Consider the following 19,181-nt stretch of genomic DNA (forward strand, 5'->3'; position numbering starts at 1 on the left):
CAGCTAAACCACTGGTAAAAATAAAAAAACTTCCCAGAACCCTGATCCTAACCCTTCTCAAAAAAGAATCCCACCTTTTGAACCTAGTAACTATCACTCAGTCTTTTTCCTAACAAAAAGCTTGGGAAAATAGTTGGGTTCTCCCTCTACCAACCAGGAGGTTCACCATTGGCCCATGTCTAACATCTTAGACCATGACATGCAGTGACAAAAATTATTCCTGACACTCAACTTTCCCTTCTCATCCTCTCTTTGGTATTTCTGCTGTATGTGCAAGTTTATTTTAACAAATGATTTTTATCAGCTGTTTATCTTCACCCCTTGGTACTCTTTGAGACCTCCAAAATACGTCCCTGGAGGTAAGACGGCTACCATTCTTTTTCCATCTCTACTCCTTCCCTTTTTTATTTTTTGTCTTCTTTTATCCTCAGAGATGGTCACCCGACATAATGAACTAAACAGAAGTACTGAATATCAGTTTTTCTCAAAGCCATAATTAAAATTGCTCTGTTTCTTTCAGCTTGTAGAATGCCCTTTTGTAGATGCATAGAGACAGAATAAGAGCCAGACAGAAATAGAGTCAGCAGAAGAGCTGGGAACATAATGCAGATCTCATTTCCCTTCGCCTTGGTTGAGGAGTTGAACTAAACAATAGGGACAGTCTATTTCAGCCTATTTTCAGGTACAGTATCTTCAAGAGCTATTTTCATACCAAAGGTAAAACCAGGTCTATAAATCTCAAGAATTTTTTTTGTCCTTCAGTCAGTGGAAAAGAGACAGGAGCACTTAAGTCCTAACACATTAAAATGAAGGGGGAGGGTCAGCTTTTTCTGTGCTGAGCAGCAGAATTGTTGCTGTCACGCTCAGATGAGCTATCATAGCCGTTCTGGATGACAAGTTGCAGATAATTAGAAAAAGAACTCTTTAACTGAATGTTATAATCCCATTATTAATTTATAATTCATAATCTGTACCTTATTGAATGGAGCAGCCATGCTATAAATTTGAAACACATTGCATGATAGCCCACTCTTTCCAAAACTTCATTTGTAATGGGATCTGCGGTTCTTAGCTGCAGTAATTCATAATAATCATCAGTAAATATTGCACATAATTGATGCTATTTGCTGTGTGCGAAACAGGAGTATCATACTTTAGGCCAGAATCACTCACACTTTTCACAGAAAATGATTTATTCTTTACACAAACCTGACAGGAGTAGAAAGATACCGAAGGCAGAATTTTGTCACAAGAGGCAGCAGCAGGTCTGTGTATCGAAGGAAGCCTTAACTTACTGCAGGCAGCGGTTCAAAGTCTGTACATTGCCTTGAGGAGAGAAGACTAATTCAAGACTTCCCTATTCTCATCTCTAAAGTTAGATCTTTTTCCACCCTATTTCTATAGATTTACTGAAGCAAATGGTCATTTTCATTGTTATCTGCTTATTATGCCCTTACTGATGATGCTTTTGATTTCACTAGAAGTTGATTTTTTTCTTGAATGCAGATTCTACCACCTAAGAATGAATGCAAATGTCTCCCACTTGGTCTTATAATGAGTGCTATTAATTTTATTTTGATTTATCAGCAAATAAATAGTAGACCGGCAAGTGGGAACAGTAGTCCTCAAATCAACCAACAGACCAACCAAAAAATGCTGGAGCATCAAGGAATTGAGAGTCAAATATTCTAAAGAAGTTAATGGTTTGGAGACTCAGACTATGCAGAGCAAGAGCAACTGCAAGTCAAGTTTAGACACTTTAAGCCATTTTCCACTATTACTCAGATCACAGTGATAATGACTGTTTGTGTGTTGGTATAGCAGAGCCCAAAGATCATTAGAAAAGTGTTCTTCAGCACTCAGAATTTGTTGCACAGATGAAAAAAACATAAAAATGTGTCAACCCAACGTCAAATGAGAAGCCTTGGCAATCTGACCCAGGGAGTCCTTAGAGCTGAGTGCATTTCCATGCAAACAGGGACAGAAGTACATCATTTTCATGTTCAAAATTGCATGCATCTTTCAGGACAAAACAAACAAAAACATGCAACTACATGAGATATGTCAGAAAAAGCAACATTCCCATGGCCATGTGACCACTCAAAATAGAGCTGCCACAGCTCAGCTTGGAAACCACCTTGCTGATTTGGAGAGGTTCTAGCAGACTACTTGGTGCAAATCAATGGCTACAATACACAGGAACACCTTCTCGGCCTGCATGGAGTTGGCATTGGGCTGTATTTCTCTCTCTGCTCCAAATCCTTTCTAAACACATCTGAAGACACATACAGTACAGGCTGTAAACCTAGTTAATGCATTTTTGCAGTTTATTCCAAATTCTTCAACACTTCAAAATGTGCACCCAACATTGATTAAAGACGCAAAAAATTCTGCTACCAACTTTTGCAGAACTCTACAGATCTCTTGTGATTTACAGAGCACAATTTACTTTTCCTCCTTCTTCAGAGGTCTTCCATTAACTAACTTTGAGCCTGAAATAGATAAATTACATGGATTTTCTTTAGGTGCAGTTTCCATTGCAATGAGTCCTTGAGATTTTGGTTCCAAGGCAGCAGTTTCCTGTTGTCCTTCTGCCATTGGGACTGGCTGCACCCTGCATTGATAAGTGCTTATATCTGATTCAAGGAACAACCACAATCCTTGGGAAATATTAAATTTTACACGTATTTCACAGTAAATCTTCATCAGATAAAAACCAGAAGATGACTTTGGAAGAGGGAGTATTCTGCCTGTGAAATAAGAATGCTTTAAGCAATAGGGTAAAACGGCACGTGTTTGTTCCCTTTATCTCGCTCCCTCTCTTCCTTGCTGCACTTTGACTGTTTTTCCACATGCAAATTCCTCCATATTTATTGCCCAGAGCTCAGGGCAAGTTAAAGCAGGCTTTCTGTTTTCTCAGCACATTCTCTGACCACTGGGCTATGATAAAGGTAGAAGCAAATTCTCTCCCACTCTCCCATGCTTATTGCTAAGGCCACCAACAGGCACAGGTATAAACAGGGAATTTGGTTGATGCTTCTGGAACTTAGAACTATCTGTTTGATCCCTATTTGTGAAAGGACCTAGATGAAAAGGCACTCTTCTTTCTCATGCAACCTCTTGTGTCAGTGGAAGGCTATTCTTGGGGTTCAGTTACAGTGCTCCCCGTAATTTAGGAGCTTAAACCTTGCCCATTCCTCAAGTTACACAGACCTGAATGTCTCTGAATCTTGTCCTGAGCTCTCGAATTGCAAGTTCAGTAGATGCAACAGCAGTGGCTTATGCTAACTGTGAGGCACCATGGTCTCAATGATCAAGTCATAGACAAATAGCTGCAAAAACCTGAACTAAAATGAAGTAATCTCTAGTCCATAGGGATTACACAAAGCAGCTGTTGCATTATTCTCTGGAGTTTTCTGTAGCCTCCTAGAGCGTAGGTGCAGTTTGAGAAAGCACATTAAGATCTTGCAATTAAAAGGGCTGTGTAAATATGAGGAGTATTTTTTCAATATGAACCAGAGTCCTATGCTTCCCAGATGCAAGTGTTGCTACATTCAATAGTTTAGACAGAGATCTTCATTAAGGGGGTTAATGCATTTAATATGAATATCCCAAGGGGTTGCCTTCTACTAAATTAACCACATTTTAAGCTTTCTTGATAAAGAATTCATTTTTTAAATGCCTAGAAATTAAGGTCTTTTAATTTCATACTTGAGGTTATTGGCACTTCTTTGTCTGAACAGTGTTCTAGAAAGATTCAACAGTGAATTTCCTGAAACCATGAGAACTTCAGTTCATACCTTATGAACCACTGCATAGTGCACATTTATCTGCAAACCCAAGGTGGGTTCCCATGGCCACTGCATGTGACATTCAGATGCATCAGTCTTGCTGCCTTTATGCTTTCCAGTTAAGATTTTTAGACTTGGTTAAGCTTGACTTAGCTTTTGGCATCATGAGCACTGCTCATGAGCCTTAATTCCATGCTCAGTTTGGCCACATACTCCTGCATGAACTAGGGTTGTTCATCCCAGTTTGGCATCTTTAGCAACTGACAGAGGCTGCTGCTGCCCCTACTTCCACCCTTTATTCCAGGTGAGAAGTTGCAAAGGGCTCTTTCCAGAAATGTAGATAAAGTTCATACTTGTAGGATCCTTCACACTGACCCTGAGCAAGATAACCCTCAGCTGGAGAGCAGGACAGGATTCCCAGGATGCTCAAATCTTTATACTGGCTAGAACTAACTACTTGCTGTCTTCCACACTGAGGATTTGCAGGCTCCATTTCTAGGTATGTGCTATAACTTCACACAGACAGAAAGTTATCTAAAATCTCCCTTCCTTGCTAACTGCTGTGCTGGCTGCAAGGCAGCTGTTGTGGTCTGTGCTTGAGATAACATAACCTGGCAGCAGCAATATGGCAATAGCTCAGACTCAGGGCAGTGCTCTCTCCTAAACCAAGCTTAGGAAGGCAGTTCTGCCTGGGCCAGACTGTACTGTCATATCCTGCTTCTCCCCACATACTGTGTGAAGTCTGCTGCACTCTAACTTGGGTGTTTAAATCCTTCCTTTCATCTCTTCCTACAAGTCAAAAACATTTTTCCACAGATGATACCTAACATTTACTTATAGAAATGCTCACACTGGTGGCTTTTAAAGGTATTTAAGTGAGTTACTAGGTTCAAATTCAGTGTCTAATTAGGTAGAGATTACTTTCTCCATCTGAGTAAAAAGTACAAGCAAAGAGAGTAAGATCATACATTAAATAAATTAATTCCAACTGGAGAATGGTGCTAGGAGGGCCAAAAAGCCCAACATACCAGTAATATTTACAATAATACCCTCTCTGTATATGCTGAAAGATGTTCCAGACATCCCAGATTATAGAAATATAAAGCCTGAAAATATTTTTCTTGAAAAGCACAAAGGACTCCTTAGTACAAATGTTTCTGCTCCATTGTCTCAAAAGTGAGAACTGCTGAAGTCCTTCCAGCACCTGGTCAATGTCTAGGTGCAGTTTCAAATACATGTCACACAGTAGGTGGTCTTGGGGGAAAATACTCAGTTTATCATCATAGCACATGAACACAAGAAAAGTAAACATCTATTTCTCCTCACTGCAGATAGAAATGAGACTACAGAGCTGGTAGAGTGCTACTGCAAAACAACTTCCTGAGGATTCTTGACTGTCAAATAAAGACAGCAATTGCACCTAAAAAAGTGAATACTTCCCATGAAGACACAGTACTTTTAAGAACAAATTTTCAAAGTGCCGGGCAGTGTGTATCTGCACTTGTTAGAATAAAAAAACTGATTAAATAGATCTGCATTCAGCTGCAGCAGAAACATCAAAATAGGTTCAGTTCTCACTCTCTCGTTATAGTCAGTAATTATTTATTAACTAATGATTTGCATAATGTTTTATCTCTCCAGTTATCAAAGGACAGTGAAAATAAAGTGATGCACAAAGTCTTTACAAACTGTCTTCATCAAAGAACTCTGTCCCTCAAGATTTACCATCCCCAGAGAAAAACCATAAGCTTCATGACCATGATCAGTCTGTGTCAGACTTAAAGTCCATCTAGCTGAGAATTTAATTGCTCCTACTGGCTAGGAGCAGATGCTCAAGAAGTGTAAAAATAATCAATTAGTGCTTCAGTACATTGAATGCAAGGATCGCATCTAAACCATACTTTCAGCAGCCACTAATAGACATATCCTTTATGAATTTGTCCAAATTCTTTCTCAGCCCATTAACACTCTTGTCTATCACTGCTTCCTGTAAAAGGATATTCCATTTTAATTCTATGTTGCCCAACAAGTACTTAGTTTTAAAGTTGCTGCTGGATATTTTTATTCTATTTCTGTCAAAAAAAAGTGAACATTTCCTGCCTCATTCCCATACGCCCATCTTCTCTAGGACACTCAAAATTTTATACACCACTGTTCTCCTTCAATCTTCTCTTTTCAAAGGTGATATGCTTATTTAGCCTGTCCTTACAGAGGCTTCATTCCACATCTTTTATCAACACTGTTTTTTTTTTTTTTTTTTTTTAATTCAGCTCTGTTTTAGCCTTTTCAGATAAGGAGATCAGAATTGTTTGTAGTTATACATATGTGGGAGCACCACAGATTTATTTTGTTGCATAATAATCCTTTTATATTTTGTTATCAGTCTCCTTTCTAATAATTCTTAGCATTCAATTTGGTTTGGGTTTTTTTTTTTCTGCTGTGAACAATGATCTAATGTTCTTTGAAATGTTTTCTGCAATGTCAGGTTAGAGCCCATATGCATTCATAAATGTTATTTTCCAAGTGTCTCACTTTGCATTTATCAAAACTGATCTTCCCCCATCAGCTTAGCATCAATTATGAGAATTTTCTGCAATAATTTACAGTTAGACTTTCCTATTAGGCTTCTGTTTATTCTTTTCATATTATAAATGGAATGTGTGAAAACACTGAATATGCAACAAAATTTTCAACGGGATCACATATCTAATATTTCTTTTAGAAAAAAACTAACCATTTATTCCCACCCTCTATTTTCTAGCTTTTAACTGGGAATGAATCCACAAAAGGACCTTTCCTCTTATCCCACAACTCTTTAATTGCCTGAAAATCTGTTTTTGTTGAATCCGTATGTGCTATTTTGAGCAGGTGATCCACAAATCAACTGATTAGGACACTAACAGGAGCTGATTTCACACAAAAATCCATAAATAAATTGCAAGTAATTATGTAGATTTTGTTCTGAAACTCAAATTCTTCATTAATTTTGTGCTAGCCAGAACACTAAGGAAGGTTTACTGGAGTGAACAGGAGCTGCACAGATAACTGGAATGGGGGAAAAGGCAGCAGTGCTTTGAATCACTGTCATTAACACTCTCATTATAGGCTCCTTATGCATGTGCTAGGAGTCTAACTCTCATGGGCAATATCTGAAAAACATCATGGTATGTTTCTGCTGTGAATGGGAGAGGACACAGCTCAGCTCTGCACCCGGTAGCCCAACCACCACTGTCAATGACTGATGCAAGTGTAAATGGAGCTTCACTGTCCTCCACACCTAATTAAACTAGGTGTCCACTACACTCTTCAACACACTTACCTTTCTTTAGTTCTCCAATAACTTACAAGTCCCTGAACCCCATTTTTCACTGCAGAAGAATGAAAACAAACATAAGCATACACCTAAGTACTGATGGCATGAGGTGCTGCTTACCATATTGACATTTTTAGTGGGCTTCCCAATATTTCCATGCATTATTTTCCCTATATCAAGATTCCTCATCACTCAAACTCTCTTTTTACATAGTCTAAACTGTTATTTAGATAGCAAGGAAGAGACCATTGTGTCTAAAATTACCTGTGATATCTCACAGGATCAAGTCTTAGCTTTTTCCATTCAGTAGATGTTTTTTAAAAGCTTAGAGAATACACATCATTCAAAATACAAAGGAAAACAAAACTACAACTACTATGAAACAAGAGCTATGCTGTGAACAACACCCTCTACAGAAAAAAAGCAACAAATAAAAAGCATAAAGTGCTGAACTCCAGCTGAACAGTGACCTAATTTTTTTTCAACGTATGTGTAATAGCAGCAGCTAAAAATCTTCTGTGCAAAATGTGGGAGGGGAATTTTGATATAAAGATGAACTTGGAGAGGCAGTATGGAAATACACCTTTCTCAAGGTTATTAATTTTATTGCAAAGAAATTCATCAATACAAGAAGATCAACAGAACTGGTTGATCTAGCACTCACAAATATGTTTCTCTTGTGGCCTTATGTCTGAGTGTTTTAACACTGTGGTCTGAGTCTTGTTGCTAACCAAAAGTTAGAAAAAGAAAATTACTAAGGATAGCAAGTTATTAAAATGAGAAGATGTTAATGTGCCTGTTTGTGTCCCTCAAGAAAATAAAAGGAAGCCTTATTTCTTGGCCTGCTTTTCCTGTGCCATAGGCTAATCTGAATATGTTCAAGACTCACTATGGATCAGTCAGTAAACTATTTTTTTGCTACTTTATTATATCTAAAATATAAATTTCTTCTTTAAGGGACACCATCTAAAACCAGAACAAAATCCCATCTAAATCCTCACACTTTAATTCTTTAATTCTAGCAAATAAATAGCATTTTCAGGGGCTTGTTCCGTCCTTGGCATGTTGAACAGAGTTCTAGCTATATTTACCACATTAGTATATAAAACTATTCTGTCATCACTCTCCTTTTATGCTTTTAAATAAAGCTTACATAAAGTACTGCCACTTTATAATTTTGGCAGATCAATAAAGTCAAGAAAACAGCAGCCACATCTTTCTGGTAGCAATTACTAAGATTATATTAGTGGTATTTAGTGCATTTAGGCTATTAGAATAGCAATACTTATATTTTATATAGGTGGGGCTGGTAATACCAGCTATTAGCAAGATTGCTTAACCGTTCCTATTTTAAGATCCTGTCTTTGTTTTAGTTGCTTATAACTTTGGAAGCTTTTCTGTAGACTGAACTGGAATTTTCCATCCTAAGTACTCTGCAGAAATATCAAAATAATTTCCCTGCCTCAAAAAGCAAGGTAAACTCTTCTGTCCATGTTTAAAAAATTAACTCACCAGCCCCCAGCTTGATGTACTTGTCTAAGAAATGTTCTGGTGTCTCCAAGATTTTGAAGAGTGACTTGAAATTTCATAAGAAAAAGCTTCATAAATTCTGCTCCTATTCAGTAGAGATTTCTTCAGTTTTGGTACAAGTTGTCCATGGAAGATGTCTCCTGCAACACTAAGGCCAGATGTAGAAATTTAAGAGCACATGCCCTGTGTCTCCATGGATCTCAGTGAGCCATTGCTATAATCAGATACAGAAAAGACAAGAGAAAGGGGAAAGAAGATGAGACTACAGAGAAATGGGATTGGAATCCATTAAAAGGAAAATTGAGATTGATGTGCTGCACACAGACTGAGGCTAGCCCTTGGGAAAAAAAGGAGGAAAAGACCAAGAACGCAAAAAGCACGAGGCATGAGAAGAGATATATCAGATAAGACACTTGTGTGCAAAAGAACTGAAAGTTATTGGGGCAAAAAAAATGGTACCAGAGAAAGGACCAGAGTTCCAGAGGCTGCAGGAGGTTCCTTAGGCGAATTTAACTGAGGAATCAGCTGGGATTTGGACCTAGTATTTAAAATGTATTGAATCACCCAGTCACCAGAGCAGGGTTTGAGTTCACAAAGAATGCCGGCACAGGGTGGGCAGCGTGGGAGGAAACAGAATACCATTTAGCAGCTGCCTTCACAGGCACCATCCTGCCTGTGGCCTGGCTGGTGTCAGACACCCATAAAATTAGAGGCCAGATCAAAACAGCACAGGATGCTTCCAGAGATCAGTTTTGCATTCTTAGGATTGTTCTTTGATTAAAACTTATGTGAGTGCACATGTCTGTATGTTGTTAAGTACACACACTTAAGAATAGTTTTTTTCTCTCTTAAAAAAGGAGTAAAACAAACCCCATAATATTCATCTTTCTGATAGAAAGGTATTTTCCTCCCCAACATCCTTGAAATCTCACTGGAAGCACCAGAAACAAAAAAATATACCAAATCAATCTGGCAAAACTTTCCATCCATGTTGCTGATTCAAGAACCCTTCCCAACCCATTAAATCAATGCCACTCACTTTCAGAACACAAAGATGGAAAACATCTGAGATTACTTTCCTGTGCAACCTCTATTGAGGCTTGGTCAAGAACATTGAGACAGAAAGAGATCAATTCATGTCCCAGGCTATATAGACCCTAGCTATACAGCAGATGAGTAAATACCACTGATGAAGTCACTATTGGCTTTGACAATGGGTTAAAAGCATCTCCACTTTCAAAGCTGTTCCATTACTGAGATATGGCAAAAGAGAAGAGAAATTCTAAATTTGTATTTTATTATTTTCCATTCTCTATCTACTCTGATACAAAAAAATGAAAACACACACTTTTTTTTCCTTAGAAGTATTACTGTTATCCATAGCCCATCATACATTAAACTCTCAGACTGCCGTGTCAAAGTAAATGAACAAGACTGACATGTTTAAATAAATCAGAGGTTACTCTTAGAGGCTCTGTACAGATCACCCATACTGTATCAATTCTGCAAATGAGTATACATGGACAGGGATCTATATTTTACTAGTTTCTGTATAACCAAAACTGCATAAAAAGAAAACCCTTAGTTTTGCCAGCATTTGCTTCTCATTTCTTAGCTGAGGTCATATTCCACATTTGGTATTTTATCCTTGACTTTTTCCTTTGACTTTCTGTTCCAGGTGCAGGAAGATAAGGGTGGGAATCATTAAACGTGTTCTGGAGCTTATGAGGTTTGACTACTACTTCCATTTAGGAAAAGTACACTTGCATAAAATAGCAATAGCATTTACATTAAATAACAGAATAGAGCACTAAGATTTAGTTTTCTTATGTTGAACATCAGCACTGCTGTTAATTAATGTTGCAGAAAATTGGTATCTATCACATTTAGAACATTACATTATTTATCAATAAATAAAGCAAATACATGGAGTTAATTTCCAAAGAATCTCATAACCTATGGGGTTTTAGAATCAAATAATGGAGAGGTGCTGAAATAAGCAAGGAATTTATAGTTCATAGACAAATTAAAGATTCATAAAGGATACAAACCCTTATTTTTTTAAGATAGAGACTGGTTCCTAATATCAGAAGAAAAATAAAAGGAACTATTTCAAGTTAACTCTGTGAGAGTGACTGACACAAAGTTAAATTATAAAACCAGTGAAATTTTGTCAGAAGGAAGTTATCAGACAACTGCCAGTCCAGTTTTGGAGAGGTAAAGTGCTATTTAGTTTTTTTCTTTCCCTAAAGATCTGTAAAAAGATAAGACACATATATGAGAAGAATATCATCTTATCTGGACCACAAATCTCCACTCTGAAAAATCCAATGTCTTTCAGACCTTAAATGAATATTCTTGTCTGCATCTTCGAGATTTTAAGGATGATGTGTTTGAGGACTTCAGTTGGAAAGATGCCTAGTTCTTCATTATTTTCCCTAAAATCTTGAAGGGTCTGCCATATAATAAAGCTTAGAAAAAAAACAAACAAAAAGTCAACCAACCAACCAAAAAAATTAGTGAGAGGTATACTCATCAAGTATTGAAATCTTTGCTTTCAACTTCTTGCCTTCTAGAGTTCATGGAGAGAGCAATGTATTTCTGTTCAAGATTTCTGAGAGAACCACCTGCATTAGAAGGGCAACTCAGTACACCAGTACACTGTATTACACAAGGACAGTGAATCCACACCAGCCAGCACAAACCACTCACGTGTAGAAGCAGCCATTTGCACTGGCACTCCAAATTTCTGGAGGTACCAAATAAACTGACAAAGTCCTCTATTTTCTGCTTGGAGAAAGCTTCTGGTGGAACGACAACTCAATTAGATTGACAACCAACCAGGAAGACAATCCACCAAAATATCTTCACTCAGGAGGAGACTTGCAGAACTAGGCATATGCTAAGCAAATCCTTCCCTTATTTCTCTCATGGTGCCTTTTTTGCTTGGTTGGCTGGGTTTGGGGTTTTAGGTGAGTTATTTTTTCCTCTCCTCCCTTTTGAGGCAAAAAGGAATAGAGTTGAGAGAGGGCTGAATTTTGTGATCAATAGGTCCAGTTGTCTGCAGGCATCCTCTTTACTAGCAGTGTTTTGGGAGTATTAGCATTTGTCTAGCAGAGAGGCACCCAGTCCCTTTCCAGGCAGCATTTCTAGATTTTTGAGTTATGTGAGGGTGGGATGGGGATCTGAAAATCATGAATTTAGAGAGATTCCAGCATGTGGAAGACAATATGAGTCAAGAGTTCTCATAATTTTTAATTAGGCACCTAAAACCCATTTGGATCTTGTTTTAAGGGCCTATGTCCTTTTCAGACTATGAAGTCATTAAAAAGTACTTATGTTTTCATCATTAACAAATACGATTTCAAACCCTGACCCTGAAATTATTTTAATGGATCTCTTAAACCTAATCTAGATTTGGAAATTCCTCCTTGAGTTATGCCTTCTTCACTCTTCTCTAATTAGCAGTGCAGTCAGGCTATTGATGAAAAGCAGGTTGTTTCTTCTTGTAAAGACCATCTTCCAGCACATCACTACTCCTACCCCAGATGGCAACTCCTTGGTAAAGCTAAGAGGTGCAATTATTCAATTGTTCTATAATCAGACACACACTTCCATTAGCTACTGATTATTACGATTCAACAGTATTTCTGCTACTTACTGTTCCATTTGTCAAGATATTCTGTGTGATCTTTGCAATCATTGCAGTGTTAAGATTCAACAAGTTTACCATGTTGTTTAAGCATTTTAAAAGACAAAGTGCTTAAAGGGTTTGTCAACTCAGAAAGAAAATTTAATTCTGCCTAAACACTAACTAGTTCCAGTATAATGGCAAGCACTTGAATGTCTGTAACTAGGATTAGAGCCAGGATTCTCTGAAAGGATGTGTGTCCTGAGAAGAGATATATAATGCAGCTGAGCAAACATTTTTTCAAGTCACACAACTGAGAAAATGAAGCAGATCCAAGTAGGTCTAGAAGCAGTAAAAGCATTTGTAATTCAAACTGAATCCACTCTAGCATCACTCTCACCTAGTCACAGCATTTAGCTGATATATTCATGAGGCGGGGGGAAATATAGCCTTTGTGTTATTAACTGTAATGGTCTCCTCTATGCCCTCCCTTTGCAGTCAGCCTGAGCTGCAATTTGGACTTTTCTGAGTTGGGAGAGACAGCCACATCCCTGCTCCGAGCTACAGCAAAGGGCCATGTGTGCACCAGGACTCTGTAACTCATTTAAACTCTTATGAGGAAAAGAAAGAAAAAACCCTGAAGCTCTAGAGACTTAGTACACTGCTACAAGTTTGTAGGAGGTTTGCAGTCGAGCAGCTATGAACAGCACTGCCTTGGTGTTTGCCACCTCACAACACTGGTGAGACAGAAAAGCACAGAAGCATTTGAAAGAAGTTTTTAAAGTTCTGGTGAAGACAGATCATTCCACCCCCTGGATAAGAACTGCCACAAACACACAGATGCAGCTCTGAGGAATTCTCCCATTATGGTAAGTTAGGGTATTTTGTGCAACTTATTGCAACACATATTTTCCCTTATTTTAGAATTACCATTATTTTATTCTAAAAACCCTGATACTATTCCTATTTTGAGGCTCCATATGTTTCCCATCTATTTCATTTTTGTGGGGTAACAAAGAGAATGCAACCTTAGGTGACTAATAGGTCTTTCAGCCCATACAGTCTATGCTCAGAGAGATCTGCAGTGCTATAATGGATTTTACCGAGGGCTGCTGGGTGTAGCTGAAGATAAAAGCAGGTCATATGAACAACAGGAAAGGGCTAAGATTACCTTGTGCAGATTTGCTAAGACATGAGAGGAGAGAGCTGAGCTCTCCACCAGTCCTCTCATCAGCTACTCAGCATGTGTGGCCACATCGAGTGACACAGTAGTACAGCTCATTTGTTCACACTGGAACTGAATTTTCCCTGGCAGCTATGGGAACAGTAACTAGTTCATTTTTCAAGTGACAGCCTTTTACATACTAAAAAAACTCCCAACAATTTCATTGTAATAATAATTATACACTATATTAACCTTGCCATAGATTTCCATATAACATATAGGTGAATTTATAGCTACACATTCATTTATTCAAACACAGAACAAAGAATATTAAGGCTGAGGTATATTGAGCCACAGTGCCCCAAAGGAGAGATTGGTAATCCTGAAATTACCAACATAACCTTAATTCTTGTGCTTCTCTTTATGATACAGTCTCTGAGTGAATGGTTTCACAACAGTTTTTACAGTACAAAGTACTTTATTCAGGTCATCACTGTTGACCATTTCTTTCTGTTCCACTGTGGGCTGTGCTACTCATTGCATACTATCCAAATCCCAGTTTGGCTACAGAATTTGGGAGTTTCCCCTGGTTTTCCACAGGGAACATATTCCCCTGAGAGAATAAAATAGATCAGAAAAAAATCGCATTGCTATGCTTACTCTCAAAATCAAAAAAAAACCACAAAAAAGCCCCACAAAAACCAGTACTACCAGTTTGTGTGGTTGAAGATCATGGTACAAAGATAGTCTTAAATTTCAAACCTGGGACTCATCCATTTTTTTTTAAATGCAGGTGGTGGGTTATATACAAACTTGAAAGAAAATAAACTTAAGAGTGAACTGTAGTTTTATCCCACAGAAGAATACACAAAACCTACACAATCCTAACTACTGGCATTAAAATCTACCTCAAGGATATACACACAAATAATGCATCTAGATTTACAGCACTAACTTTGTGTTTTAAAGCTATATATAGCCAAACATATAGTTTACATTATGAAACCCTCAGATTACTCCTCAGTAGAATCTCAAAGCCTTAAATCAATAAACATTATAGCCATTTTTAGGAGCTACCAATACTTACTAAACCTCCCAGTGGGAGAGAATATATATTTGTGATGGCTCCTCTGAGTCTGTGCACTATTTATACTGCTAATGGACACTGAAGACCGGCAGAAATTTCAGTCAGCTGAAACAAGTTTTCTTTTTACTATTTGTTGATTACCCTCCACTAAGCCTGTGATTTGTTTTTAGGTACTAGACCCAGATGCTGAATTGGACAGCCTCTGGGTCTTGTGGCACTCTTTTGCTTGCCTCTTGTAAGTCATCCCTCGCTGCTTGCTTGGGCTGCCAGTTACAATAGGTTTTGTCCCCCTCGTCTCTAAAAGAGTTTGTCCTGATGACTATCGTGAGACAAGCTCTCTTACATCCTGATACATTATTTCTGGCATAGGGGCCACACAACACCAGTGCTTTGGGAGAAATCACCAGAGAAGCCTCAAGGACAGATCACTGAATCCAAATTCCTTCTACAGTTGTTTAGACTTCTCAAGGGAGTATATGTGATCTAACTGATCCCTGAGTTCTTTTCCAGGTGCTCTCCTGGAGAGATATTTTTATCTGTACAAACGTGGGTTTTTCTGCAGAGATACTCAATTGTCAGATGCCCTTGATACATTTTAGTATCCACATATACTCAAGTTTATACCATGGGGACTTAAAATGCTCCATCCTTTGATCTTGGTATTATAAAGATATAACTGACCCATGTGGACAGATTTGCTGATCTCTTATAAGAATGAAGTCTGACATATACTTGTGATAATTTTAGACTAATATTTCCTGTATAGGTTTGCCTTTCAAATCCACCAGGCAATGTTAGAAATTGTTCCATACTTTTGCAGGATGGAATTTCAGTGGCAGTTTAGAAGACACTCAGCAATGCTTTAGGAGTTGGGCTCCACAGTGCTGTACAGTTAATGGTAATGAATACCCTGAATCTACTGGAAAGTCAGAGTTTTCAAAAATTATCTTAGTATATTGACAGCAACATATTCTTAATGCTTGAAGGCTTCTGAGAGTAATAATAATAATAATAATTATTATTATTATTATTATAAAAAATCTCCAGTCAGTGGCTGATCACCCTTTCCTTCAAGGAAAGTTCAAGCAAACAGAGCTCTGCACAGCTCATGGGCTCCTTTTCTCCAAACCCAGTCTCTCCAGTCATGAAATAGCTGGACCTGACTACGAAGTAGAGATAACAGGACAAAAAAAAAAGACTGTTCATTGCCAAAACCCCACTAAATCATGATGTCAGATGAAATAGAAACAAGATGACCATAGGTATTCCCATCCATAAATGTCAACACCCTGTAAAATATATTTTTTAAATTAATCACTTGGTCGTCTCCTAAAAATGAAGCCCAGAAAAATGCAGGGACTATCTGTGTCCTACTGCAGTGTGTTGATGGGGAGGAAGGGGAAAGCAGTCTCCCTGTTCTGTGAGTTTGGACTTGGAGACAGAAAGCAGTTTTCATCCTGCTGAGCTCAGCTGCTGCAACAGCAGAAAGTTGTTCTAGACAGAGTGTGTACTCATAATTTATTGTTTCTGTCTCCTAAATGCATTACTTGTTGCTCTTTCAGTTCTTCCTTTAATAATCCTTTCAGATATTGACCTTCCCTCCAGTAACCATGATCTCATGTGATCTTTCTCACTTGTATAGAGTGAGTATAAAACACTATTCCATGAAATTGGCAGCATTTATCAGCCCTTATTGCTGGATACCAGAGTAAAGAGAGGGACAAATTAAGATTTTTGTCATGTTTTTAAAGCAGGAACACAGAAAGATGCAAAACTGAAAAGACAGTAAAACTCCTGTTACCCCAGCATGCCATGAGTTTATAAGGAAAGCCAGAGCCTTTGGGCTGTCAGGTAGGAGAGGTATTATATGTGACACTTTATTGTTGTCTCTGCAATGTATCTCTGAAAGCCTGCACCATCAGGATAATTCCTATTGCCAAAATCCATAACAAGGTCAGTAAACCAGACTTTCAGCCTCTATTTTCCTCCACTAAATTCAGAGACCCACAATCTAAGGCTGAGATTAGGCCAGATTTAGACAAGTGTAAACAACAGTTCACACTGCAGGGCAAACTGCCTCCATCAGAAAATCCAAGCAGAAATAAGGGTCCTAATTTAAATAAGTTCAACTGCTGTTTTTCCACACAGTGTTTTTTTTAATTCTTCCTTCCTTTAATAGATGCTTGGTGGCTTGTAGCAGGTAGCTGAGTCTGAACATGTTGTTTTTGAAGTTTGTTTACTGTGAGGAAGCCAAATAACCAGGAAAAGCTGTACCTTGCTCACCTACTCCAGTCCTGTATCTGTTCTAGCACACCTACACCTTTTAGTTCTTCCCCTCCCCACTTCAAACAATCACTACCAAGTGCCTATCTCTGTAAAACCATCCTTGGTCTATATTTGTCTGTACTGAAGTGTCATTGTCCTCTATTGATTTTAAGTAAGTCTGTAAATAGCTGGCAATTGTGTTCTTCATTACTTACAGTTTCATTCATTTATAGTATCATCCATCTGTGATTTTTGTTTTTCCCTTACTTTCTTTCCTATTTTTTACTTCCCTGAGCCAATTTTCTTCTTATTCTATAAACCCACAGAACTCTGCTAAAACAACAATCTGAAGTTAAAATAGCATCAACAAATTTGCACTCAGCATTTGAAGTATTCCTTATGCACTCTCTACAGTTGCAGAAACTGCAAAAAACCTGGAAGAACTTTCTACAGATCATACAGAGTATTTATTATTAAGTTGATTATAGTAACAAGACACACACACTTTTTCTTTTGCTCAAGCCACAAAGTCATCATGATGTGAGACAGAAATCAAGATAGTTTGTCTCAAGCATAGATATAATCCTTGACTCTTACCTCATGCAGGTCTGTCAGGCAGTACTCTGTTGTATTCATCAGATTTTTTTCACCTGTAAAATATCCCCAGTAAGACAGGATTTTGAAATGTTCCCACTTTTTAAAACAAAAGATATAGTACTTATTTACAGCTACAAATATGTAAAAAAACAAATTTACTCCTATACAGTTTTTACAGACAGATGAGAGGATCACAAGTTTATCAGTGGTTGCAAAGTATCTCTCTTGATCTACTTTATAAGGAGCTCCCCAATAAGACCAAGAGGCTTAAAATCAATTAAAGAAACCAAGGAATCAGGTTCTTCAGTGCAGGAGCTCTAATAATGACTTCATCATTAGAAAAAGGAACTATTGAGCAATGACAAAATAACAACTAACACCTGTCTGACACTCCTCACCCCTCAACCATGTTTCCTCCAGCTCCAGTGACTGTTGGGATCTAAGCAAGTCTTGCCATGGCTCCAGGTGGATTCCTCTCCACCACACCTGGGACTCTGGCTTCATCTTTCCCATGTACTGCCTGCAAAGGGAGCCCTCAGCCCCAGGCTGCTCTTGGCCATACAGCAGCTGCTCTCCAGCACCACTTCAGCCTTTCCTTAGAGCAGAACAACAAAACTGAAACCATAAAAGGAAAAATAAAAATTCTATCTCTACAAAAGGAGAGAGATGGCTTCACTGTTTTGAAAATGAAACATTTATATTTTTTTTATTTCAAGAGATTTCATCTTTTACAAAAACCATGAGTATATTAGAACGCCTTGAAAGGAAAAACAATACAGTTTTGCCACTTGTAGAAGTATTAAAGCATTTCAGTCCAAGCAAGATACAAAATTTTATACAAATCCTCTATGTTCAGGAGCTTAAATAAAGAACAGGAAGGAAAAATGGGAAAAGAATTTTTAACTTCTCAAAATATTCAATAGAAACTTCATTAAGAAATTATTTGCCAAAAACTTAATTTGTTCATTAAAGACTCACAGGAGAAGATCTACAGATGTAGATCCTCATCTACAAGAGGTCTAGCTATGCAGGAGGGCTGGCCCATTTACTGATTACTTACATGACAAAACAGAAACCTTTGCCCATGCTTTCTCTGGAGGTTGCCTTGCTTCTGCCCAAGACACACACACACATATTTTGGCACTGGGGTTATAGCTAATAAGGCCCACATTCTTCACCTGCTGTTTAAACCAGGCTGGCTCTGCAGATCAGCACCCTGCAAAGACTAACACCTGAGCAGAGGCACAGCACTGAGCACAGCCTTGACCTATTTTCCAGGGCAGCTCAGCTTGTTTGAAAATCATGTGAAGAACAGGGGGAAAGGTATAGCTCGTGTAGGCTTTACAATAACGAGTTTCATGTACAGGAAGGGGAAATGCTAAAATTATTTATATGGTTTTACCAATAAGATGCAGGTTTGGAGGTTGAAGGAAGTTATTTTCTCTGGTAGAATAAATTCATTATGGTCATAGAAAGTAAACAAGTAAATAAACCAATATCTCTGAGTGTTTGAATAAAAATTGAAAACAAAACACACCAAAGTCATGCCTCAGCAATTACTTTGTTCTCATTATGTTCAAAGCAGGTTAATCTCCACATAATTTATAAAAGCCATAAGTTTTGCCAAGCTTTCACAAGTGCTATGGAATAACTTTCTGGAAACCAAATAAATCAGTCCAATCAATACCAAATAAGTTCCTTAGTTCTCCATGATCAGAGATGAGTAGAGGAGGATGACTTGGATGCAGGAAAAGTGGGCAGTGGGTGCAGAGATGGGCAGGCCAGGCAGCGTGGGCTTCCCA

The 19,181-nt window shown here is 38.1% G+C and overlaps 1 long non-coding RNA gene across 2 annotated transcripts; it reads right to left on the reverse strand.

Moving 5' to 3' along the window:
- Positions 1–2,313: 2,313 nt before the first annotated feature.
- LOC138113023 (uncharacterized) lies at positions 2,314–18,814 on the reverse strand. Of its 2 annotated transcripts, none has more exons than XR_011151978.1 (5): positions 18,440–18,814; positions 17,380–17,432; positions 8,617–8,782; positions 7,111–7,159; positions 2,314–2,750 (listed from the first exon to the last, which is right to left on the reverse strand). It is a non-coding gene; the product is annotated as an uncharacterized lncRNA (long non-coding RNA). The 2 variants fall into 2 exon arrangements; XR_011151977.1 differs by having other exon boundaries at positions 8,617–8,848.
- Between the last annotated feature and the right edge of the window lie 367 nt (positions 18,815–19,181).

The sequence above is a fragment of the Aphelocoma coerulescens genome, chromosome 7 (genome assembly GCF_041296385.1).
Source record: "Aphelocoma coerulescens isolate FSJ_1873_10779 chromosome 7, UR_Acoe_1.0, whole genome shotgun sequence".
Lineage (NCBI taxonomy): Eukaryota > Metazoa > Chordata > Aves > Passeriformes > Corvidae > Aphelocoma > Aphelocoma coerulescens.